This window comes from Polypterus senegalus, chromosome 3 (assembly GCF_016835505.1).
Source record: "Polypterus senegalus isolate Bchr_013 chromosome 3, ASM1683550v1, whole genome shotgun sequence".
NCBI classification, from domain to species: domain Eukaryota; kingdom Metazoa; phylum Chordata; class Cladistia; order Polypteriformes; family Polypteridae; genus Polypterus; species Polypterus senegalus.
This window is the reverse complement of record NC_053156.1, coordinates 111,082,232-111,106,664: the sequence shown is the minus strand read 5'-3', so window position 1 is coordinate 111,106,664 and position 24,433 is coordinate 111,082,232. Positions and strand designations below refer to the sequence as shown.

Sequence of the window (24,433 nt, the reverse complement as noted above, 5' to 3'; positions counted from 1 at the left end):
TCTTTATGTTCTGTGCAAACCAAGAAAGAGTGAAAACTGCAAAAGCGAGTCCTATTTTTCAGCACAATAAAAGAGCAATATTATACTCCAAGAACATCTTTCAAAAGTTTTATTTGGTAAGTGAAATTGGAGATATAGAAACTGGAAATTCCTGTCACTTTCCAACTAGTGCTTATTTTTTCTTCAGCAGTTTCCTTAAGTGGAGTTTCCAGCAGCTTCTGCCTGCTTGAGAATGAAACTTACAGAGCTGTATTTGCAGAAACTACGTCCTGGAAGAGGGGTGTGGCACTGATATAACAGAAATGACCTTGTATTTCTTGCCCTTCATCCCACCTTCTCTGAGCTGTAGGCTTCTTTAACCACCTCTTCACTGATTTTGGAGGTAATCTACCACACAGACACATTAACAGCAAGGCTGCCAAGTAAAATATTACATTCATGCATCCTCCTTGACAAAATATAAAGGCAAAGAACTGTGGTCAAAATATACCACTTAGTTTATAGCCTGCGAATGTTTTCTCTTTCCTTTATAGATTAACATTTTTTGAGGTTTTTTGTTAATGATTTATTTATGTGAACAAAGATGCATGTTGCTTTAGTAGTAGAACACAAATCATTTTAAGTTGCATTTCCAAAAAAGTTCTAACTTAATGTAAGAAGTGACTCCAAATGTAGTTACTGTTTACCACATTCCTGTTCATAGGTTGTCATCTGGATCTTGTCAAGCTCAACAAGGGTGCCCTGGTCATGGGCTACTGTCCAAAAAAAAGATAGCCTTGCCAAAATACAGCTGAAAAGAATGTTGAGAAAACCATGATGTGTTTGGGGGAAGGGAAGCAAGTGAGAAGAGAATTGTCAATGGTCTGTGGTTTAACTGGTGGGGAAAAACATACTTTAACCCACTGTTTCATAAATTAACAATGTAATTTTCAAAAATTAGTGCCTTCGTAAATGCTTTAGAACTTTTTTTGAAGGAAATTATCCTATTGTTTGCTGCTTATGTCTGGCATTCCACTGCCAGCCCTCAAATGACACATTTTACTTGAGCAGTTATTACATAGGATGGAACTGTAAGAAAGTGGATTGAGGTGTCTTTTGTGTATCATTTGATGTTTCTTTCCATATTTTCATGGAGTTTCTGTAGGGTGCAGTTTCCTTGCACAGTTCAAGGATGCTTGCATGTTGATTGAGACTCACCCTCTCCCAGGGAGAGAAAGTATGTGTGCTTGTGTAGCTGTGTTTGAGTGTGGCCTGTAACGGCTACCTATCTCTGTATTGGTCAGGATAAGGTGGTTCAAACAACAAGTGGATGAATGTCAGCCAGGGTTGTTCCCTGTGCTATGCCCACTGATAGGTATAGACTTGGAACTGGATAGTTCCAAGTGAGAAAGATGTTTTATGTATTATGTCTTGTGTATCATTTAACCTGTACTATATTATGATTTGAAAAGCAAATCTATTTAAACAAGACTGAACTTAAATAATGCCATTGATCAAAGTTCTGCGGCCTGATGTATAAATAGTGTGTATGCCCGTTTCTACGCTCACTTCCATATGTATAAAAACAAAACCTGACTTGCTACGCATATTTTCATGGCAACCTCAGACCATGCGTATGCACATTTCCCCTCAGTTTTGTAAGCAGGAGGCTCCCAGCGTCAAAGCAGTACTACTGCTTCTGTGTGGTTTCCCTTTCTTTTTTAGATTTGAATCCATGAAGCGGGCTTTATGAAATACGTTGAAATTAATTGCATATCCTTCCCAAGCTTTTTTTTCTCTTTCAAACCATCCCCATATACATTAATAAATCTTTCTTTTAAGAAAGTAGATTCAATCGTAACCTAATTTATTTGGAATTTGAAACATTCACGCAGTGATTCTACAATGACCCGAAGCAGAAGTGGGCATGGCACTGTATAACCTTCAATTTTATTACAGGACAGCAAATATACAGGCCATAAAGACCTGGACATCGACACAAATTGATGAATATAGGCAAGCTTGGTATACAGTATACTTGCAGTACGTCTTTATATTCCCTGCTCTGTGCTCCAGTAAATACACACTACTGTTAATACACTAATAATCCAATTGCTTTTCATTCGATCAGACCATAGAACCAATGTAGAAAGCACTTTAAAGCAGATGAGCTCTTATCTGTTGCACTTCTACATGCCAACCATCTTTTCCCACCATCTCAAGCATACACAGTATTTAATGCTTGAAAAATATCCAGGATTAAATATTTAGAGGCTTTTACACAGATAATGTCTTTCCATCCTACAAAAAAATTTAACTTCTCATCAACACAACTACTTTCAAGCTATAAACTTTGCTAAACTGAACCTTCCCCGTTTTCCTCACCTTCCAACTATTTCTAATCTAGAGGAAATATGGATTAGTCTTGAAGACTCAGATAGCATCTCAACAATTTATAAAAACATTTAAAGTTCCTTCCTTGCACTTTCACCCCATCTCTCGCTTAATATTTCAGAAAAGGAGTGGAAGGAAGCCATGCAAAGAATACACTAGCAGCATATGCACAAAGCACTCAAATTTTCAACTTAAAACCTTCTGTCAAGCGCATTTAACTCAATTGATACTTTCCAAAATGTTTCTAGGTCAAGATACAACATGTGAATGTTGCAATCTAGCTCCAGCCTTGAGCCACATATGCTGGGCATACAACAAATGAAGGTAACTTTGGACAAAAACCTTTCAATGCTTATCAGACAGTCTTGGTGTTACAGTCACTCCTAACCCATTAACAGCTGTGTTTGGTGCACTCCCAGATGAGCTTAAAGTGGAGAAGGTCAAACAAATCAAATTCTCAGTTAGAGGATCTGTTCAAAAATTTTAAAAAATATGACAGGATCGAATCAATAACATTTTAGAATAAGCTTCCATATTGTGGGAAAAGAATACTCTTCCTTCCTTGCTCCTTTCAAAGATGTATTTTGTTGGCTGGCTGTCCTGTCTTTCCTTTGGGTTGGGGTTGAATTTGGGTTTTGTTAAGTTTGTTTTGATTGTATGGATTTTTATTTGCTTTCAATTAAAATCAATACAATAAAAAATCAATTGGATATCATTTACAAATTTAAGGCACTTGATTGTAATTAATCTATAACAATATAATGATGCATGGAATGCCCTAACTACCATGTCTGCTTTAGCGTTGTTAGAAGACATCGCAAATGGAAGAATTAGAAGCGAGTTCATATTTAGAAATCATACTTATTTCTTGTCCCTTGATGATGACCTGCTTTTAAGTTGATTTTAATTTCCAAGTGCTATCCTCTTATGAGTTTGCTTTTGTGAATGGAAAGAATTTCCACTTTATTAATGTGCAGATTATTTGTGATGCGAAAATTTATCTCACTAATAGGGCTGCAACAATCAGTCGACATAATCAACAACGTCGACTACAAAAAATCGTCAATGCGGACGTATTTTGTATTATTATTATTATTATTGTAAACAGAACCTTCAATAGAGGCTCCAGTCACAAAGAACCACATTGGTTTTTGTAACTGCAATGCACTAAATGAACGTCTGGGGGCAGTATCATTTGTTATTGTTTGTCAAGACACACACATTCCTACCAACACAAGCATCCTGGAGCTGTGATGCCGCCGTCTCTCAAGAGGTAAGTTTTAGCGAGTAAAGTTAGTGTGACATGTTAACATTGATGTTTGTACTATAATGTGTATATCACAGTTTCAACAATGATAGTTAACCCTTAAACCGACACATACTTGGGGATTAATGCACCCCTGGACAAAAAATACTTTTTAGCTGCACTTTTTAAGTAAACATCACAATTCACAAAGAAAATGTGAAATTTTAATGGAACACTTTTTTTTAATGCATAGCGCATCACAATTACTGCAACACTGATCATTTTACACAATGCAAATGAACTGTAAAAACAATAAAAAAAAAACTACTGCAACAATCTATTACGGTATGTTCAATATGCAACTGAAGCCATTGATGAAATTCAGTATATCACCGAGCCAGCTGCACTTGAACTGGCTGCATGCAAACACAGAGGTAAATGCTGATGATTGCAGGCTCATCTAGTGCAGTGGCTGAATCCCAGAGACAGTGTTGCTGCAGTTCTGCCAGGGCCGGCAGTGGTCGTGAGCTGGCTGCTCAACGAATATACGGCACTGACTGATCAGCTCCGGCGTGCTCCCAAATTGCACTGAGAAACAACTTTAGCCTGTTGCGGAGTTCAATGAATGTACGTCGCCGAATATATGTTGCTGCATATACTCAGCTTTGGCGTGCTTCCAAATTGCACTGGAAACCAACACTAGCTAGTTGCGGCATTCAACAAATGTACTTTTCCGACTATACTCGGCTCCGGTGGCAGTAATTACCTTGTTACATATTTTAGTTCCTTATTTTTTTATTTTGACATAATATAGTACATGATGTGATAAACTACAACACTTTTATTTCAGAGTGTGATGATTAAAATATCTTTCTCTGTCTGCAAAATCATTCGTATGTATTCCTGCTACCTCTACTCCCTTTGAGCATCTCTTCTCAGCAGCTGGGAACATTGTCTCAAAAAACAGAGCCAGCCTCACACCAGAGCACGTCGAAATGCTCACGTTCCTGCACTGCAATCAGGAATATATGAACTGAATCTTTTATAAATTGTACATTATTGTTTTATTTTATTTGAATTGAAGCTTTATTTAAACTTTTGGACTTTAAGACACAATAGTGGCCATTTTGGTTAAGTTAAATGCACTTTTTGTGTTTAAAGACTATGTGCATTTTAGTTTGTGTTGTTTAATGCATTTCTTTTATTTTGTGATGGTCACACTAGTATAAAAACATTATGATTATTTTCAAATTCATATGTTTCACTGGTTGTTATTTTAATTAGATTGTTATTAATTTTAATCGTGTTAATGCCAAGACATCAGGGTGACAGTCACAGGTGAACAGACGTTAGTAGATAAGGTAAGACATGAACTAGTGCCCAGAACAGGATGTGCAACCACAGGTCGCAGGCATCAAAAGAGTCAGGCATGAAATAATCGTGACCAATCGAAAAAAAATTTAATGATTAGTTGACTACCAAAATAATCATTAGTTGCAGCCCTACTCACTAATGTTGTGGTGAGATGGCCTGGCTCAACTCATGATTCATTCATTCTGAGAAATGAACAAACATGAAAATGGTGTTTTGTGTGATGGCTGGCTTCTTGGTAAGATAATACATGTAATATTACCCTTTGATCAAAATTGTAAGTTATCTGTATGATGTAACCATATAACACAATTACTTAGGTGACAGTGGGTACCCACTGAAGACATGGCTTCTCACCCCGCTCACCAACCAAATGACTGAACAAGAGCGACGTTATAATAACCTCCACTCTCTGCTTCAGGCAAAAGTACAACATACTGTAGTGTAGCTTAAGGGCCATTGGCACTGCCTGGATAAGACAGGTGGAGTGCTGCTCTATAGACCACACAAAGTGTGGTGCTTGGTACACAAATGTAGTGTGTACCTGAAGAGATGCTGTATGATGAACCTGACCCACCAAATGATCACCCAAATTGGATAGCGTTACAAGTTTGTTTGAATGTAATTAGCAGAATGTAAAAACAGGTAATCAGATGCAGCATTTATTTTTTAACCAATTAATTTAATTTAATTTGTGATCAGTATCACTTAGTACAGCATTTGATTTCCTTACTTTAGAACATTAGAACAATCTAGACGAGAACAGGCCATTCAGCCCAACAAAGCTCGCCAGTCCTATTCACCTGTTTCCTCCAAGAAAACATCAAGTCGAGTTTTGAAAGTCCCTAATGTCTTACTGTCTACCACACTACTTGGTAGCTTATTCCAAGTGTCTATCGTTCTTTGTGTAAAGAAAAACTTCCTAATGTTTGTGCAAAATTTACCCTTAACAAGTTTCCAACTGTGTCCCTGTGTTCTTGATGAGCTCATTTTAAAATACAAGTCTCGAATAGCCTGTATGCTATTCAAGTCCTTCTGTAATGATAAAACGGATTCCAAATTATCTGCTAATCCACCTATCTTGGTATCATTTGCAAACTTAACCAGCTTGTTACTTATATTCCTATCTAAATCATTTATATATATTAAAAATAGCAGCAGCCCTAGCACTGACCCCTGTGGAACACCACTCTTAACATCGGCCAGTTCTGATGAGGTTCCTCGCACCATCACCCTCTGCTTCCTGTATTTGAGCCAATTCTGCACCCATCTAAAAACATCACCCTGAACTCCCACTTCTTTTAACTTGATGTCCAACCTCTCATGTGGCACCTTATCAAATGCTTTCTGAAAGTCCAGATAAATAATATCATAAGCTCCACTTTGATCGTATCCTTTTGTTGCCTTCTCATAGAATTCCAACATGTTAGTAAAACACGACCTCCCTCTTCTGAACCCATGCTGACTGTTCAGAATAACTCCTGTCCTTGCCATGTGTTGCTCAATCTTATCCTTAATAATTCCTTCCATTAATTTTCCTGTGATGCTTGTTGCTTACTGGCCTATAGTTGCTTGGATCTGCCCTGTCACCCTTTTTATATAATGGGATGATATTTGCCATTTTCCAGTCCTTTGGAATCTCTCCAGTGCACAGTGACTTCCCAAAAATATGTGTCAAGGGTTTATATATGTACTCACTAGCCTCCTTAAGAACACAAGGATAAATATTATCTGGGCCTGGTGATTTGTTTGATTTCATCTTATTTAATCTGAGCAGCACTTCTCCCTCTACAATTTCCAAATCCCTCAGTACCTCCTTAGTAGTTGCGTTTACCTCTGGGAGGTTATCCACTTGCTCACTTGTAAACACCTCAGAAAAATGTAAGTTTAGGGCATCTGCTATTTCATTGTCTGTATCTTTTAATTCCCCTTTACTATTCCTGATGAACTTGACCTCCTCCTTAACTGTTCTTTTACTACTAAAATACTGAAAGAATCTCTTGGGGTCTTCTTTCCTTTATCTGCTATATTCCTCTCCAACTGTCTTTTAGCCTCTCTGATATCCTTCTTAATGGTTGCCCTCATTTTCTCATACGTGCTACGGTTCTCTTTGCAGTCATTAGTCTTATATGCCTTATACAGCAGTTTTTTCCTTTGCAACTTCTTTTTTAAATCTTTATTAATCCATCGTGGAGTTTTTTTTAGTTTCCTATTACTTCCAAATTTAGGTATGTATCTGTCCTGCATTACATATAAAACATTTTAAACCTGTTCCACTGCTCCTGACTCCACATTTAAAAGCTTATCCCAGTCTATCCTACTTAGACTTTGTCGCATCTGCTCAAAATTAGCCCTACCAAAGTTCATCTTAACAATTTTAGTCTTTGCATCTGTACTCTTACAAAATACTGAGAATTGTATTACATTATGGTCACTTGACCCTAGTGGTTCAATCACCTCTACACCCTCAATTCTATCCTGATTATTACAGAATACTAAATCCAGACAGGCTTCACTCCTTGTTGGTGCTTTAACATGCTGTGTTAAAAAACAGTCGCTGATTACTTCTAAAAACTCCTGCTCTTGTGCTCCTCCATCTGAAAGGTTATCCCAGTTAATATTTGGATAATTAAAGTCCCCCATGACTATAATATCCCCCTGTAAACTTGCCATTTTGATATTACTAAAAAGATGTGTGTTGAAATTACTGTCTGAATTTGGTGGTCTATAACACACTCCTAAAATAAGACCTTTTTCCCTAATATTTTCCAGGCGAAGCCACATGTCCTCACTAAGATGGGGCTCATCATCGAACTGAAGATGACTTACATTTAAACCCTGTTTGGCATAAACAGCAACCCCACCTTCCTTTCCTACTTCCTTTCTTCCCATTTCTTAGAGCATCCTCTATTATATTTTGCAACCCTAGAACAGCATTTATTAGCAAACAGCCAGATGGTTGCCTGGTGGTTTGCGTGACAGGGATGTGTGTGCAGCCAGTGCCCTAAGATGGGCTCGAGACAGCAGCACCATCACCGCCTGGAGTCGCCTTTTGTGAGATTGTTTGAAACAGAATAAGCAGTAATACCGTATTTGCTGCCTGTTTGTTTATCTTATTAAACATGCAAATTACTTACATGGATAATGGTAATCAAAAAAATAAAAATGAAAACTCTCCCTTACCCATTGGTAAAATTCCAGTTACAAGTGTCTCGCCAAAATTGTAACAGTTCACTGCTCAAATGGTGTGAGCCCCGGAATTCCGCTACCTCCACTGCTGGTGTTCACAGCCAGTGGGCTGCAACTCACCTTTTCACATCAACTTTAATATCTGACCACAGCTTTTTTATTTTGGACAGTGTGCGACTTTTTGAACTTGAACTTTTGAGTGCCTCTGCCACACTGTGCCACTGCTTAAACCACCAAATAGTATGTTTTCCTTGCCTCCACTTCACTTAGCAGGACCTCCATTTTGCATTTACTGAAATTCTTCTTTTTTACACATGCCTTTGCCATTGTCTTTTAAGTAAACACTGAACGAATGGAGCTATTTCTGTTGACTTGCATATTCAAATATGGGAAATTCTGGGAAGGGGTGGGGCTGTAGGATCCTTTTTGTACTATAAAGACCATAAAATGCATACAGTACTGCAAATGTGTCCTCACTAATACATTACATAGCTTAATCACAATTTCCCTTGACTTGTACTCTACACATCACGCTATATTAACCTGACATCCTATTAACTTTCTTAATTGCTTCTGTATACTGACTTGATGTAGATTATGATGAGTGATGGTGACTTCTAGATTCTTCATTACATCTCCCATTGTTTGTTCAGATCTATAACATTTTACTTCCTATTTGCAATACTTTATTTACGTTAAATTTCATCTTGCACAAATTTGTCCATGCCCATCTGTAATGATTCAGCTAATTCTAGATAATCTATTTCATCTAGTTTTTATTATGTGGAGCATCCCAACTTTATCAGAATAAAATAATGGAGTGGATCAAACTGTCCTCAGCAAAATCATTAATTTTTTCCCTTCATTTTCCACTCCTTATAGTCATTCAAAGCTTTCCTGGATAATATAAAAATCATCAAACTGAATCATATAACTCCAAATGCAGTTAAGCCACAACATTACATGAGTTTGCTTCTGTGCCAGTTTGCTAGAGAATAAGTAGTAAGGTACAGCTGGGAATTTTTGGCAAACCGTGCCACTTTGGGCATTTTATCTTAATTTATGTACTTAAAACTTTATAAGAAATCTGGAACATCAAATGGTTTGAATGTGACATGCATTTTCTGCTAACCACATCATTGTTTTATTTAATGGATGAATAAAAAAAATGTGGTTACATTATTAATAAGCATAAATAATTAATAAGCATAAATAACAGGCAATCAGTCTCTTTAAAATTATAATTTTCCAAATGTAAAGACAAACAGACATCTGCTTCTTACTACCTCTTTGGGTTTTCCAGATCTGTTCAGTGGGTCTGTCCATCCTTCTCTGCCCTCCTTCCTATCAAATGGTGATAAACTAGCATCATCGCACCTTTGTTTACCTGTGTCAATAACATAAGGCCTCTCAGATCAGTTTCTTTAACTGTAAAATATTGTTACTTGGGTACTAGTTACACTTTCAGGTAACCTTGTTTTTGAGAATGGTGTTTGTTATGGGCATTCTATGGCTAGAACAGAAATCCAGTAGCAATTCACCACCCCTTATCAGACGAGGCGAGTTGTTCCTTCTAATCACACCTCTCCATCTATCTCCGTCATTCCCCATGTGAGCACTGAATTTTCCTAGAAGGATTACAGAGTCAGTAGATGGTGCCCTTTTGTGTTCTGAATCCAGTGTCTCTAAAAAGGTTAGCTACTCTGATACATACACACGTATGACCCTCAGCGGACCCCCTAGTCCACTGGAACACATTCCAGCTGTATAACACACAACTGGGAACTTGTGAGTATCCCCCATGCCAGCCTGGTGCCTCTTCAGTGCTCAAATTTAAGAGTAGGAGAGAGACCACCTTTGATTGAAATGTCTGGTTTCAGAGCCAATCTTGTGCATGGAGGTGACTCTAATTATGTATGTCTGTTTTTTTTTTCTCTGTTTTTATATCTGGGTTGTATTTTTGTAACATCTTGTTCAAGCTCTGGACCATCCCAAGAGCAAGTTGACATTGCTTAAGTCTAGCATTATTAGATCTGGTCTTGACTGGTATTGCAGCCGACCCTCATTCAATATCTTGGGTAGTGAGACCATATGGTGTCTTTACGGAAGTTTTCTGAACTGAGTCTGGCCACCTGCCTGTTAATTCTACTCTCAGACACCAGGTCAGGTGATATTCTTTTTGGTTTATTTCAGATTACAATAAAGGGTCTTTGAGAGATTGTTCTTTATCAGGTTCCTTCCTATAGACCAGTTTGCCATTGGTTACCTTATCAGGAGCAGAGAGGCAAAGAATATAACGTAAAGCTTTAAGTAGTCTCTTTTTAAGAACCAGATTAAACATTAGTAATTTCAGTGTTACCAGTAAAACTTTAACACTCAATGCCTGCTTCCTTTTTGTAAAGGTTTCAGACAGGTATACTTGTGTGAATATTCAGCAAGTCAGCTGTCACCCTTTGAGAAATTTCATCACATTTTTTTTTAGCTGTAATGAACTTTCACTGCCAGGGAGCATCTTGGAGTTCAAAAGTATTTAACATGCCTGAACAAAATAATAACATTCTCTTACATTGGATGAAGGGAACAGAAAAGCTACAGTATATTTCTTGGGAAATCATTCAAGACAGAAATTTAAAAATTGAATTTTAATGATGTTCAGAAAAGAGAATAATAATCCTTCAGGCCTCCACAAATGTGATGCTAAGGATGGCATGCAGAAAGTGCCATTCATCTAGGCAAGTAAATGAAGATGATACCATATTTGGACAAATGCACATTTCCAGATTAGGTTTCTGATCACAAACAATATTTGAACTCTAGATATTGCTTTTCCAGTGTAATTTATGCTAATGCAAAATAAATATGCAGAATTATGCTGTATGTAAAGTGAATTTTAATAATAGAAAATATGGAAGAACTGGGAGAGAAGAATTTATTCTCTCTTTTCTTTCATTTAATGTAGGTAATGACATCCTCTACATGATCTACATCTCTATGATGGCCAGTGCTATTTTCTGCACTGTGTTCTGCTAAAAAGTAACATCATTTCAAGAAAGGCCCAGTTATGGGATTATCTCTTGATCCCCTAGAGGAAGCAGTGAAGGAGATAATGAAAACAAGCTTAATGGCCATTGTGAACAGTGCTGCACATTCTCTCTCTGACATGCTATCTTTAAGTTTTTTAGATAATGAATTATTCAGTAGACGTGTATCAAGAAACGCTACTGGGGCTTCTTCCCATTTACAGCAATACATCTTTATAATGCGTCTTTTTAATTGCTCTTTTGCCGTGAGCTAAATCAAATGTTTTTTCTTCTTTTTTATATCTGAAGGATATTATTATAATAGTTTGTTACAATATTTCTATATTTTGTAAAAGCAAAATTTCACTATTTGACAATTTGGTAATTTATTAAAGGAGTACCATAGGACTGCCATAAATGAATAAAAGAACATTTTGCATTAGTGTAATATTTTCATTTGTATCCACTGGAATCAAACCCTTGGTCTTGAATTTCTTTGTCTGTAGTAATGCATTCACTGGGTGCTACTCCCTGTAAGGCAGTCATAGCAGAATAGTGTTCAGGGAAAAAATAAATGGTGGTATTATTATTATTATCTGTGGTGGACTGGCATCCTGCCCGGGATTTGTTCCTGTCTTGTGCCCTGTGTTAGCTGGGATTGGCTCCAGCAGACCCCCGTGACCCTGTGTTAGGATATAATGGGTTGGATAATGGATGGATGGATGGATGGATGGATTATTATTATACACTAAAAAAAATCTTATTTTTTTATTATTTTTAATTATATTACTATTATGCACTTAAAGTATCAGTTCTTACTGCTTCTGAAATGGTTATTTTTTTAACTCAAATTTTATAAACAGCATCTTACAAACAAAACAACAAATGACAACCAAAATTTTATATAAAAATCTTGTATTAAGTTGTCCATTGTGTTTTCAATTTTTTGATATTTTTCAAATATCCCTTTTTTGAAGGTTATGTGACATGTTGAATACATGTAACAAACAATTGTGATTCTAGTAAATGCCAGTACATTTTAAACTATTTTGATTAAGAGAGACAGATCACTTTCTTGTCATGGTGATTCCTAACATACTGAGTGCTGTGCTGTTGTGTCAGAGAAAAGCACACTTTTAGTAGTTGTGGTGTTATATAGTCCTTTAATATATTCCTGTACTGTTTCTGTCAATGGAGTGACGATGGCTCAGGAGATTTTCCGCTCTTCATCTACTGTCTTGAAAGTGAGCTAGCAACACTACTTTATACATTTTTTATGCAAGCTTGTAAAAGTAAGCTTCTTATGTGGTAATGCATTTTTTCTTTAATAAACTGCAAACTGTGATGCTTTATTTTTAAATCCCAATCAACCATATGCTATGCATATTATAACAAAAATGATCTAATATTGTCATTGATGAAAGCAAAGCTTGTCTGAAGGTGTGACCTTTAGCTAAGGAATAATAAATTTACTTTTGGTTTAAAAGAGACAATACAGTATGTTTACTTATTATTTATCTGATGCCTTTATCCAAGGCTACTTATAATGCAATATATGAGATTCAACTGGTTACATATATTTTGTTTTTGCAATTGGAGCACAGGCAGCTGAAATTACTTGCTCATAGACAAACAATGTAAATAGCAGGATTTAAGGTTTGAAGTCCTAGGTCCAGGGTCTTAACCACTCATCATGCTGTCTGCCAGTAAGAGAAAAGTCCAATTGAAAATAGTTTATACAGTGGGTGCTCGGTGTGCACCTTTTCCAGGTTGTTTTATAGTCGAGTTCAGCACAATCAATCACAGCCCTAAGATAAGAGTGAACAAAACATATGGTTGAAAGGTATCACTACCTGGTAGTAGAAGGTCTTCAGCAGAGTGCACAATCAAGTTCATATTTTTGTCAAGTGTATCTAATATAATCGTACAAATTAGATAGTCTATAATCAAGTCTCTTTTTATCTCTTTTTATTGTACAATACTTACAACAAACAATAAAAACAATAGCATATATGAAAAAAAACATGCTTTTACTATATAAGAAACACACATGCCATAACCAATGTCAGTGGGTGTTGAGTAGTTTTATGATCCCTTGTAGTGCTTTGTGGTCCTTTATTCACTGACTGAACTTGGAACGTAGGGTTGCAGAGGCTTTCCTCAAGTATTTAAAGAAGTAACGTTATTATTGAGCCTTCTTGGTTATATTCCAGATGTGGTCTGCCCACTTTAAATTATCAGTGGTGATAGGAAAGGAAATTTGCAGCTGATACTCCTCTGCACAGCACTCCATGCTTGGTAGATAGGAGTGTGGTCAGTCTCCTGCTTCCTGAAGTCTAAGATCTAGCTTCTTGGTTTTATTGTTGTGACGCCATTATTTGAGAAGACAAGTCTCTTTTTTTCATCGGTGAGCAAGAAGCACAATATGGCTCTCAAAACATTTCCCTAGGGGGTTCCTGTGGTTAGGTTCAGTGTGGTGGATGTGATGCTTCCAGTCTACATATTTTGGGGCTGCTGGTTAAGAAGTCCAAAATCTGCTTCCCAAAGGTGGTACTAAGTTCCAAATCTAGTTACTTTGTGTTCACTTTTGAATTTGTAACAGTGTTAAATGCAAAGCCTTGGTCTAAAAACAGTATTCTGCACAGTAGTGTTTATTATTATGTGCTCCAAATTAGATAGATAGATAGATACTTTATTAATCCCAAGGGAAAATTCACATAATTAATTATAATTAATAACATAATTAATTAATTCATATCATTGATATGAAGTGCAAGGATATTGTATCCTCTGTGGACTGGTTTTGAGAATATGCAATTTGGGGTCGTTTTAGTCTTTAATATCTTTAATATTCTGATTAATTTGTCACTGCACCTGATTCTTAAAGCATTTCATTACAATGAAGTAAGTTTCACTGGTCATTAGTGCTTCAAGTAATCCACTTTTATTTTAATTAGCATGTGGCTCTTTTAAAGCAGGTGGGGACCACAAAATCTCCCAGTCAACATTAATATGTCTTTAAAATTGACAGTGGATAGGTTTCTGTACATTTTTAACATGATTCCCAAAATTCTATCCATACCCGATGCTTAATGAACATTGACTTATTAAAAAAAAATCTCCCTTAACAGAGAAAGGTGCGGTAGTGCAGGCACTTCACATGGGAAAGTATTTGCTCTCAAGATTAAAGTAAGCGTTGAAATAGATATGATTGGATTAGGCTTTAGTTTACAATCTCTAAGCATTTGCAAAGCCTCCCACATTGTGCATGTGTGGTGGCTGCTGCTACAATATATTCATTTCTATATTCATTGCTATATGACTTATTCTGCAGTTGAATTTAACATCTTTACTCCTTTTCTTGTGTATTTGTATATCACTGACCTGGCATGTGTCACTGTGAATGCTTTTGTATGGTAAAAAGTATTTTTTTTCTTCTGGAAAGCTTAATTTTTTTGTTGTGCAAGAGTAAAACATATCTATCTAGGTTTCATCTGGTTGTTAAAGTAAATATAGGTAAATTACAAATTATACTGTACATCGTGGTATTGATGCAGAATTATTTATTCTGTTATATTCAGTTTATGTCCAGATGGAAGCAAAGATTACATTCTGTGGTGTTTATAGTTAAAGATGTTTCAATCTAATTTGCTAGTATTTTCATAATCCCTACAGGCTGCAAGGTTGGAAAGTGGCAGTGACCCCATGATACAATATTATCTCAAATTTGGTTGCAAGTTTAAATATGTAACGATGACATAGATAACACTTAATATAGAAAATGATGTCTGTTCTGTTTCATCCTTTCTCTTGTTACTGAGGAACATGCTTATTTTTAACTAAAAATGTGTATATCAAAATTCAGTAGTATCCACCTGAAGAGTTACTAAATGTGTACTTCTATGTACAGCTCTGTTACAGTACTTTTATATCCAAAACATAAACAGTTTGAATTAGTGTAAGTTGCACTAATTCAGGGTGTGCAAAAGAAATGCTTTTTGAGGTAGAAGTATATAATAAGCAAGGATAGTTTCAGATATTTGAAATATTAAAAGTGTGCCTCAATTTAAATGTTTAAATTCTAAATAGTCTCAATTGTAAAAGAAATGTGTCATTTCTCACCCTCAGGTAGAGGTCCACAGAGGGCTTGATTCCTAGTAAAAGATAATAAAAATATATATATATATATCATAATCATTGACCTTGAAATAGTCTATAAGGAAACCCTACATACTTATGTTAGAAATGTGTCATTTTAAACTTTCTGGGAGTGGCTCTTGGAGGTATCAAAAACATATTCATGCTCAGCAACCTTGAAATAGCAAAATGCAACACTGTGTGTGCCCAGAATTTGGAGTTTATCGAGGACCAAAAATAGGGAGGGACCCCAAAAAGCTTTGCATCTTGCATGACTAGATATTAAGACGAGGTGAACTGTATATCATAGGTGGGGTTTTTCTTGCTCCGGTGGGTCAGGAGGTGCCAGCGAAAAAAAAAAAAAAACCTGAAGTGATTTCAAAGCATTACCCTTTTTTAACATTGTGCTCTAATTTCTGCTTTCTTCTGATGCACTTTAATTCATCAGTCATCATTAATTCATAATATCTTGATGAGCAGGGGTTGTAAAGCATGGTGTATGACCTTCCTTATGCCTGGTGGTAATTTCAGGATTTAAAGACGGCATCCAAGTGAGACATTTGGCATGTTTATTCCATTTGCAAACTATGAATAGGAGGAATGCACAAAGAGAATTCTCTTGTCAGTTTGCTACTCTCATGACAAAAATCAATAGCAGAGCAGCATGTCACATTACTGTGTCAACATACAAAGCCATACCAAAAAAATTGCACTATAGTTCTAGTGAAATATGATAAGTGTATTGTGGCTTGTGCCCTCTTCAGAAATGCATACAGCATGCATCATATGAATTAAGAACTGTTCAATTCTTAATCTTCCACTTAGTGAGAGATCTCCCTAGTCCAGTGACTTTTTAGCCATTGTTTACAGGCTGAATAGGAAAAAATAAGCCATCTTTTGACCAGTCTTCAGTTAATGGCAAAGTCTTGTTTACAAATAACAGGACAAAAATTAACAGTTAAGACTTGGGAGCTGAACTGACTATTTAGCAAGGTAATTTCAGTTCCATTTTTTTTTCTATACTGGTTTCACATGTCATTTAATTTTCTTTTATTATTATGAAATAATAACCATTTCTTTTTCAGTTTTTCTTTTTGGTCACTTACTGTACCTCAATTACTTTGTAGTTTTGTAGTTTTCTTTTAGTTAAAATGGCTTCCAGTGAAGATTAAGTAATCTGTGCAGTGCCTACATACCAAAGGTATTGTAAAAACTAGCAAATATGCCTGTAAATACTCAGTGAGACTGTTTTACTCCAGCCATCTATAAAGTGAATTGTCTTCTGAATTTGTTATAAAAGTTGTGTCACTCATGTTGTAATCGTGTCCATATGTTTAAAGTTGTACATGCTATTTACTTTAGCAGTACTGGTCATTTTAAACTTTGGATCAAACACTTCATAGTACTTTATTAAAACAGGTAACTCGCACAACCTCCTAGACATATGATAAACAGCAGTGTCAACACATTTCCACACTTTTTGCTTGTGCCTTGCCTGGGGGTACAAGATAGTAGAGTAATGTAATTACTCTACTATAGTACAGTAGAGTAGAGTAATGTAACTTTAATTTTTTTTAATGTTCTTTTGGATGTTTGTGTTTTTCAGCATATTATGGTACTCAAACTCTTAACTGACTTCTTTAGGAATTTAAGTGTGCTATTAAAAATATTAGGTCTTTTCACTTTCATTAAGTTCTAGAAGCCAGAGTGCCATGTAACTAATTATGTCCTTGCCCTTGTTACTGTCCCACACTCCCATATGGAACCTTCCCATTTACAGACATTTCTTCGCTGTGTGTCAATGTTCAAAAGCATGACACCTGTGTGTTAAGACCCAAAACAAATACCTATTCTGATCTCAATCAGTCAATTAGTGTGTATCCCACTCACCACAAATGTCTTCTAATCAGTTGATATCTTTTCCATAACTGTTTGAAGCAGACACAAAGTGCCAAAATTGTAGATACTATCCTCCTGTATTTCTTCACAATCTTTACTTAGCTCTAAAAATAATCATTTAAGGATTTTCTGTGTTTTATATGTACCCTAACGTCATTTATTTGACATAATTAACTTTACCAGACCTAATCAATATTTTTCTTGTCTTTTACTTAGCAGGCTCTAATGAACGCATATGATGTATATAATAAATCAACTCTTGAAGCACCTTTCACCATTATTCAATACTAGCAAAATCCCCGCGCTTCGCAGTGGCAAAGTACTGCCTTAAAATTTTTATTAAGAAGAAAATTAAACCTTTTTAAACTGAGGGAAAATATACCAATAATTATTTGTTAAGGATCTCTTTGTATACCACTTTGTGAGTTCGGCCCTCCGGTTGTAATATGACCAAGCTGTGCGCTGAGCTTACTCTTAAGCATGCAACTTACAGTTGGCCATGTGAACAGTAATCTTGTTTCAAATCTCACAGCATGGATTGCTGCTGTCATAATCGGTTTGAGTTTCATGGTTTGTTTCAATTACGACAGTATTTGTAGGACTTGTGTTGAAGAGACATTCGGCATCTGTCAAGCGTTGTAAGTATACAACCGGTTTCATCGATAACTTCACATCCAGCTTTTGAGAGTTTAAACATTCATAAACATCAAAGTGTCCACTACTAAAATTGTCACCTGTCAATCTAAGATGTTTAAGAGGCATTGGTGGTTGTCGAAAGGTGTAAAATATTTGGCCATTTCGGTACACTTGAAAGCAACAACCGAACAATTCAGCGACAGCCATCAACTCACATACAGATGCATAGGTGAAGGGCTTAAGCATTTCACTCTTCTAGTGGTCATGTGTAGAATAATTATCTCCTGTACCGTCATCAGTCCACACCTTGAAACTGTCCCAGTCATCCTCTTTAATAAAACCCCTGTGTGCGTCCAGGTGTCCATGTGTGTTTGTCTTCTGGTGAAGTGCGCATGCGCGGGCCGCGCCACACATTGTACCGTGCCCCGCCCATGCACTCGGCACGTTGACGCACACACACCGGAAGCTGGGCGCGCAGTGAATGGCCTAGCCGCCGCGCACGATAAGGAAATAAAGCACACACACTGGAAGCTGGGCACACAGTGAATGGCCTTTCCACGGCCGCGCATGATAAGATATAAAGGACACCATTGCTGGGGACAGTGCTGATTGGGTAGTCGCGGCAGCACACATAAAATCCATTGTTGGGGAGACACCACACAAAATAATCAGTTGCACGCCCCCACAGATTAAAATACTTTCTGGGGAACTGCACAGTACATGCTGGGGAGACACCACAGGCACGATTATAAGCAGCACGCCACACATTACATCAGTTGCTGGGGACACTCTGCTGATTGCCCACTGTTATGACAGAAAATTAGTCATATTACGGACATCAAAGCCAGTATTACTGTCAGAGAAAATTACAGGCATTTTATGGAAATACAAACCAGCATTACTGCGAGAGAAAATTAAAGACATATTAAAGGATGCATATTACAGCCACATACAAGCCAGTATTACTGTAGGAGAAAATATTACGGACGTATCTACTAACAACATGCCACCCAAAAAAAGGACACGTCAAGTAGGACAAAAGACACAGACAATCAAATCCTATATAAGCAATATCTCCTGGAAGAACGGTCAGCTCAACAAGTAAACATCAACAAAAGAAACGCTGAAAGACAAAGAAAAATACGAGCAAATAGATCGATTGAAGAAAAAGAAAATGACTGTCAGAAAAACGTTAAAAGAGAAAGACTCAGAAGAGCAAACCTTAGAAAAGGTTGGCATTTACTTGCCAGAACCAGTATTCAGCCATGGTCAGTTTTATGTTGCATTATCAAGAGTTAGAAGTTTTCCAGATGTTGTTGTCAAGGTTGTACAGATTCCTGAATAAGGCAAACTGTTGCCAAACTCAGACAGAATATTTACAAGAAATGTTGTCTATAATGAAATTGTACAGAAAAATTTCATGAGGTAAAAAAATTTAAAATTTTACCTAAATATCTTCTTCAGATATTGTGTCTTACAGATTGTTATAAAGTTTTACACTAAGGCAATATTAATTATACTTACTGTATTGTCATGTACGTTTCTATTTTATTTTTATTATTTTATTTTAGGCTTCTTGAAAAAATATTTTTGACAAAAAAAAAAATTAAGACAAGAAACAGAATGAGGTCAAGGTCCCTTGCCATTTAATATAGACTGTTCCGACTAATGTTCATGCACTACTGTTCTAGCGCCCGTTATTGTAACAATGTTCCTCCGGATATCAGGAGTGAGCCTGATATGGCCGTGCAATATGTAACAAAGAGAATGGAAAAGGTAGGTGCCATCTCCGGGCATGGAAACCACTCTGTAAGTGACAGTTCTTTGATCGATGGTGATCACCTCAATAGACATGTTAATGGGGGTACGGTTAGAATGATAAAGGAAATGGGTACCTGAACAATGTAAAGTAAGTCTAAAATACCTACACAATAACTATAATCGTAATAAATGAACAATAAAACAGTGGAGAAGCCGTGGATTAAATAAAAAGGCTGTAGTTATCAGCAGGGAGACGTGAATCCCGTGGCGAAGCAAGGAAAGGAATGTAGAGACTGGAGTGATGGATGGCCTTATTTAGGCAGGCAGCCAACAACGTGGGAGGAGTTGGGATGGGGGACCCAACACCGCCTCACACGGTGACTGAGCTGCAGGTTATGGACGTATATATGTATGTAAGTAGGATTCAGTTAGCGTTGGGAACCTGCGTACCAAATTTCTTGAAGATAGGCCCATAAGTAACAAACTTTTGTGAGTAAGCTGTAAGGAATGAGCCTGCCAAATTTCAGCCTTCTACCTACACGGGAAGTTGGAGAATTAGTGACGTTGGAAAGTTCAATATGGCGGCTGACAGTGGCGTCATACCACCGAAATAAGTACGTACATTGGTTTCAGTTAGCGCAGTGAAGCCACCTAACAAATTTCGTGAAGATGGGGCCATGAATAACAAAGTTCAACATGGCGGACGTTTATGACTGTTACGCGTAGAATTTCGAAATTAAACCTGCTTAACTTTTGTAAGTAAGCTGTAAGGAATGAGCCTGTCAAATTTCAGCCTTCTACCTACATGGGAAGTTGGAGAATTAGTGACATTGGAAACTTCAATATGGCGGCTGACAGTGGCATCATACCACTGAAATAAGTACGTACATTGGTTTTGGTTAGCGCAGGGAAGCCACCTACCAAATATCGTGAAGATGGGGCCATAAATAAGAAAGTTCAACATGGCGAACGTTGTCAACCGTTATGACCATTATGCGTAGAATTTTGAAATGAAACCTACTTAACTTTTGTAAGTAAGCTGTAAGGAATGAGCCTGCCAAATTTCAGCCTTCTACCTACACAGGAAGTTGGAGAATTAGTGACGTTGGAAAGTTCAATATAGCGGCTGACAGTGGCGTCATACCATCGAAATAAGTACATACATTATTTTCGGTTAGCGCAGGGAAGCTGCCTACCAAATTTTGTGAAGATGGGGCCATGAATAAGAAAGTTCAACATGGCGGACGTTGTTGACCGTTATGACCGTTACACGTATAATTTCGAAATGAAACCTGCTTAACTTTTGTGAGTAAGCTGTAAGGAATGAGCCTGCCAAATTTCAGCCTTCTACCTACACGGGAAGTTGGAGAATTAGTGGCGTTGCAAAGTTCAATATGGCAGCCGACAGTGGCATCATACTACCGAAATAAGTATGTACATTGGTTTTGGTTAGCGCAGGGAAGCCACCTACCAAATATCGTGAAGATGGGGCCATAAATAAGAAAGTTCAACATGGCAAACGTTGTCAACCGTTATGACCATTACGCGTAGAATTTTGAAATGAAACCTGCTTAACTTTTGTAAGTAAGCTGTAAGGAATGAGCCTGCCAAATTTCAGCCTTCTACCTACACAGGGAGTTGGAGAATTAGTGATGTTGGAAAGTTCAATATGGCGGCCGACAGTGGCGTCATACTACCGAAATAAGTACGTACATCGGTTTTGGTTAGCGCAGGGAAGCCACCTACCAAATTTCGTGAAGAAGGGGCCATAAATAAGAAAGTTCAACATGGCGGACGTTGTCGACCGTTATCGACCGTTATGACTGTTACTTGTAGAATTTCGAAATGAAACCTGCTTAACTTTTGTAAGTAAGCTGTAAGGAATAAGCCTGCCAAATTTTAGCCTTCTACCTACATGGGAAGTTGCAGAATTAGTGATGAGTGAGTGAGTGAGGGCTTTGCCTTTTATTAGTATAGACTAGCAAAATACCCGCGCTTCGCAGCGGAGAAGTAGTGTGTTAAAAAGCAATGAAAAGAAAAGGAAACATTTTGAAAATAACGTAACATGATTGTCAATGTAATTGTTTTGTCACTGTTGTGAGTGATGAGTGTTGTTGTCATATATATATATATATATATATATATATATATATATATATTTACACACACACATAAACATATATATATACATATCTATACATATACACATATATACACATATATACATACACATATATATCTACATATATACACACACAGCTATTTAGTATCAGTGCAATACGCTGCTTGTTAAAACGGATACACCCGCTCTTACGTGCAAGTCTGTGTGGATATTATGAACTATCGTATTTGTTCAAGTTCTATTTAAATTTTAAATAGAAGGAATTTTTATTTAGTCGACAGAAATATCTTTGGTAGGAATGGTAAAACAGACAGGAATATTATTCCTGAATAAATCAACTCAAACCTTAAACAACTTATAATATTTTGCTCTCCATAAAAATATATCCTGTCTAAATTATACAAGTTAGAAATAAAGTAAACGTTAAAAGAACAAACATTCAAATTTCTTTACTCTTATGTAATTTTATATAAAAATAAACTTAGATTTTAAATATCCCAAAAGATTTTGCTCTCCATAAAAATATATCCTGTCAAAATTATACAAATTCAAATATGAACATGCTGCATAACAAAACCTGGAAATATAAATAAAATGTGTTCCTTTCAGCAATAACAAATCAAATCATTCAGTTGTCTTTGCTCATATGTCATTTTAGAGCTGGACGCCTGGCATCTTTTTGGCAACAGGTTCGTTTCTGTTTGGTGTGAGGTTCTGTGTTGTGGAGATTCTCAGGATGGATTGCAGGTGCTCATCAGTGAGGCGACTCCTGTGTGCTGTTTTGTTAGTCTTTATCACTGAGAAGAGCTTCTCACACAGATATGTGCTACCAAACATGCACAAGGTTCGAGCCGCATGTAGACGGACTTTTTGTTCTTCAAAGTCACCAAAGCGCCGTGCAAACTCAGTGCGCGCTCAGTTTATCAGCAAAGTGCGATTTGGGAACACCGTAGTGACGACTTGGTTTAACATTACTTGGCAACAGGGTTGCACTGGTGCATTTGTGTCTCCCATAAAAGCAGCTTCACTTGAAATCACTTTGTGATTGTGCACGGTAAAACGTCCGCTGAAGTGTCAGATTCTTATTTAATTCTTCTGCTTTCTGTATCTTCTGCATTGCATTCAGGTTACCCTGATGTTTTGTCTCATAGTGCCGTCTTAGATTAAATTCTGTAATTACAGCCACATTAGCTCCACAAATGAGACACACGGGTTCAGTAAACATATACTCAGCCTCCCATCGGTTTTAAAGGCTCTATTTTCAGAATCAACTTTTCTCTTCAGCATCGTGTGAGCTAGCTTCGCAATAACTTGCAGCATCATAAGCTAGACTTGATTAGCGGTAAGTGTTCGCAAGGCAGCTGAAGCGCTGCATTATGGGATCTGTAGTTTATTGTGTTACCAGCGCTTCATATACCCGGGCCATTAATAACAATAATACAGTATATAAAATGATCTCGGGCGGATATAATTACGCCGGGCGGATGTGGCCCGTGGCCCTTGAGTTTGACACATATGGACTAAATAGAACTTGAAAAGATATATTTTTTCAAATGTGATCGCAATTCAGATAGAGTTGACGCAAGACTACAGCCTGCATGCCTCAATAAGTCATCCTCCCTCGCTTTACTTTTTACCGTTCATCTAATGAATACACTGAGTATGGCTTTACCAAAACAATCATTGATGGCGAATAAAGTATCCATTATTCGAGTATGTAGATCGGGATATATATATATATATATATATATATACCAGCGTATCGCAGCGAGAAGTAGTGTGTTAAAAAGCTAGAAAAGAAAAGGGAACATTTTAAAAATAACGTAACATGACTGTCAATATACAGTATTTGTTTTGTGAGTGTTACTGAGTGTTGCTGTCATCAAGGATTTGATTATCATTATTTCTTTCAATCAGGTTCGTATTTGTAGGATGTGTTGTGTTCAAGTTACATTCCGTGTTTGTCAATCGTTGTAAAGATGACAGGTTTCATTCATCGATTCGTTTCTTACTGCATCAATAAACAGCTCGTCTTCTTCTTTATCTGAGACCTGACACACTGCATGCACGGTTTTTTACACTGTCTTCCTTTAGCGGGACATTGACTTTTTCCACCGTGTGCTTTGTTTCCGCAGTAGCTGGATTTATGAATATGCTTGTATCAGGCGCTTCATATTTTTGCTGCCTTTTCAATTGTGTAATTCGGTTTTGTTCAGCGCTCTTTGGAACTGTTGCTTTTATCTGTGCACTCGTCAGTTCACGTGAGCCACTCGGTGTACATGCATCGAAGGTTCCCAGCTGTGCTGGTGCCATCTCGTGCTATGTCCATGGCTGTATTTAATGTTACCTTAGTCCTTTCTCTCGCAGTTTCGCAGTTTTGTGTCAAACACCACCCTGACCATCTCATCTTCCTCTCCATAAGCACAGTCCTTCACCCGTGAATATTTAGTGGAGTTTGCTATTGGATTGCCGCTGACGGACGGCCTTATATGGGCAGGCACTAAATTACAAACGCCAGCGGAAGCCTGTCTATGAACTTAATTTAATGTGTAGGTTTACATTGTGCTTTGTTTCCGAAGTAGCAGAACTCATGAATATGGTTGTATATGTCACTCGCTTCGCTTCTTATTGTTTAGCTGCCTTCTCAATTATATAATGCATGTTTTCTTCAGCGCTTTT

At 37.1% G+C, this 24,433-nt stretch overlaps 1 protein-coding gene across 1 annotated transcript in view; it reads left to right on the top strand.

Moving 5' to 3' along the window:
* Positions 1-24,433, top strand: part of mthfd1l (methylenetetrahydrofolate dehydrogenase (NADP+ dependent) 1 like) — a 400,198-nt gene that overhangs the window by 214,015 nt on the left and 161,750 nt on the right. The gene's annotated exons all lie outside the window — the stretch shown is intronic.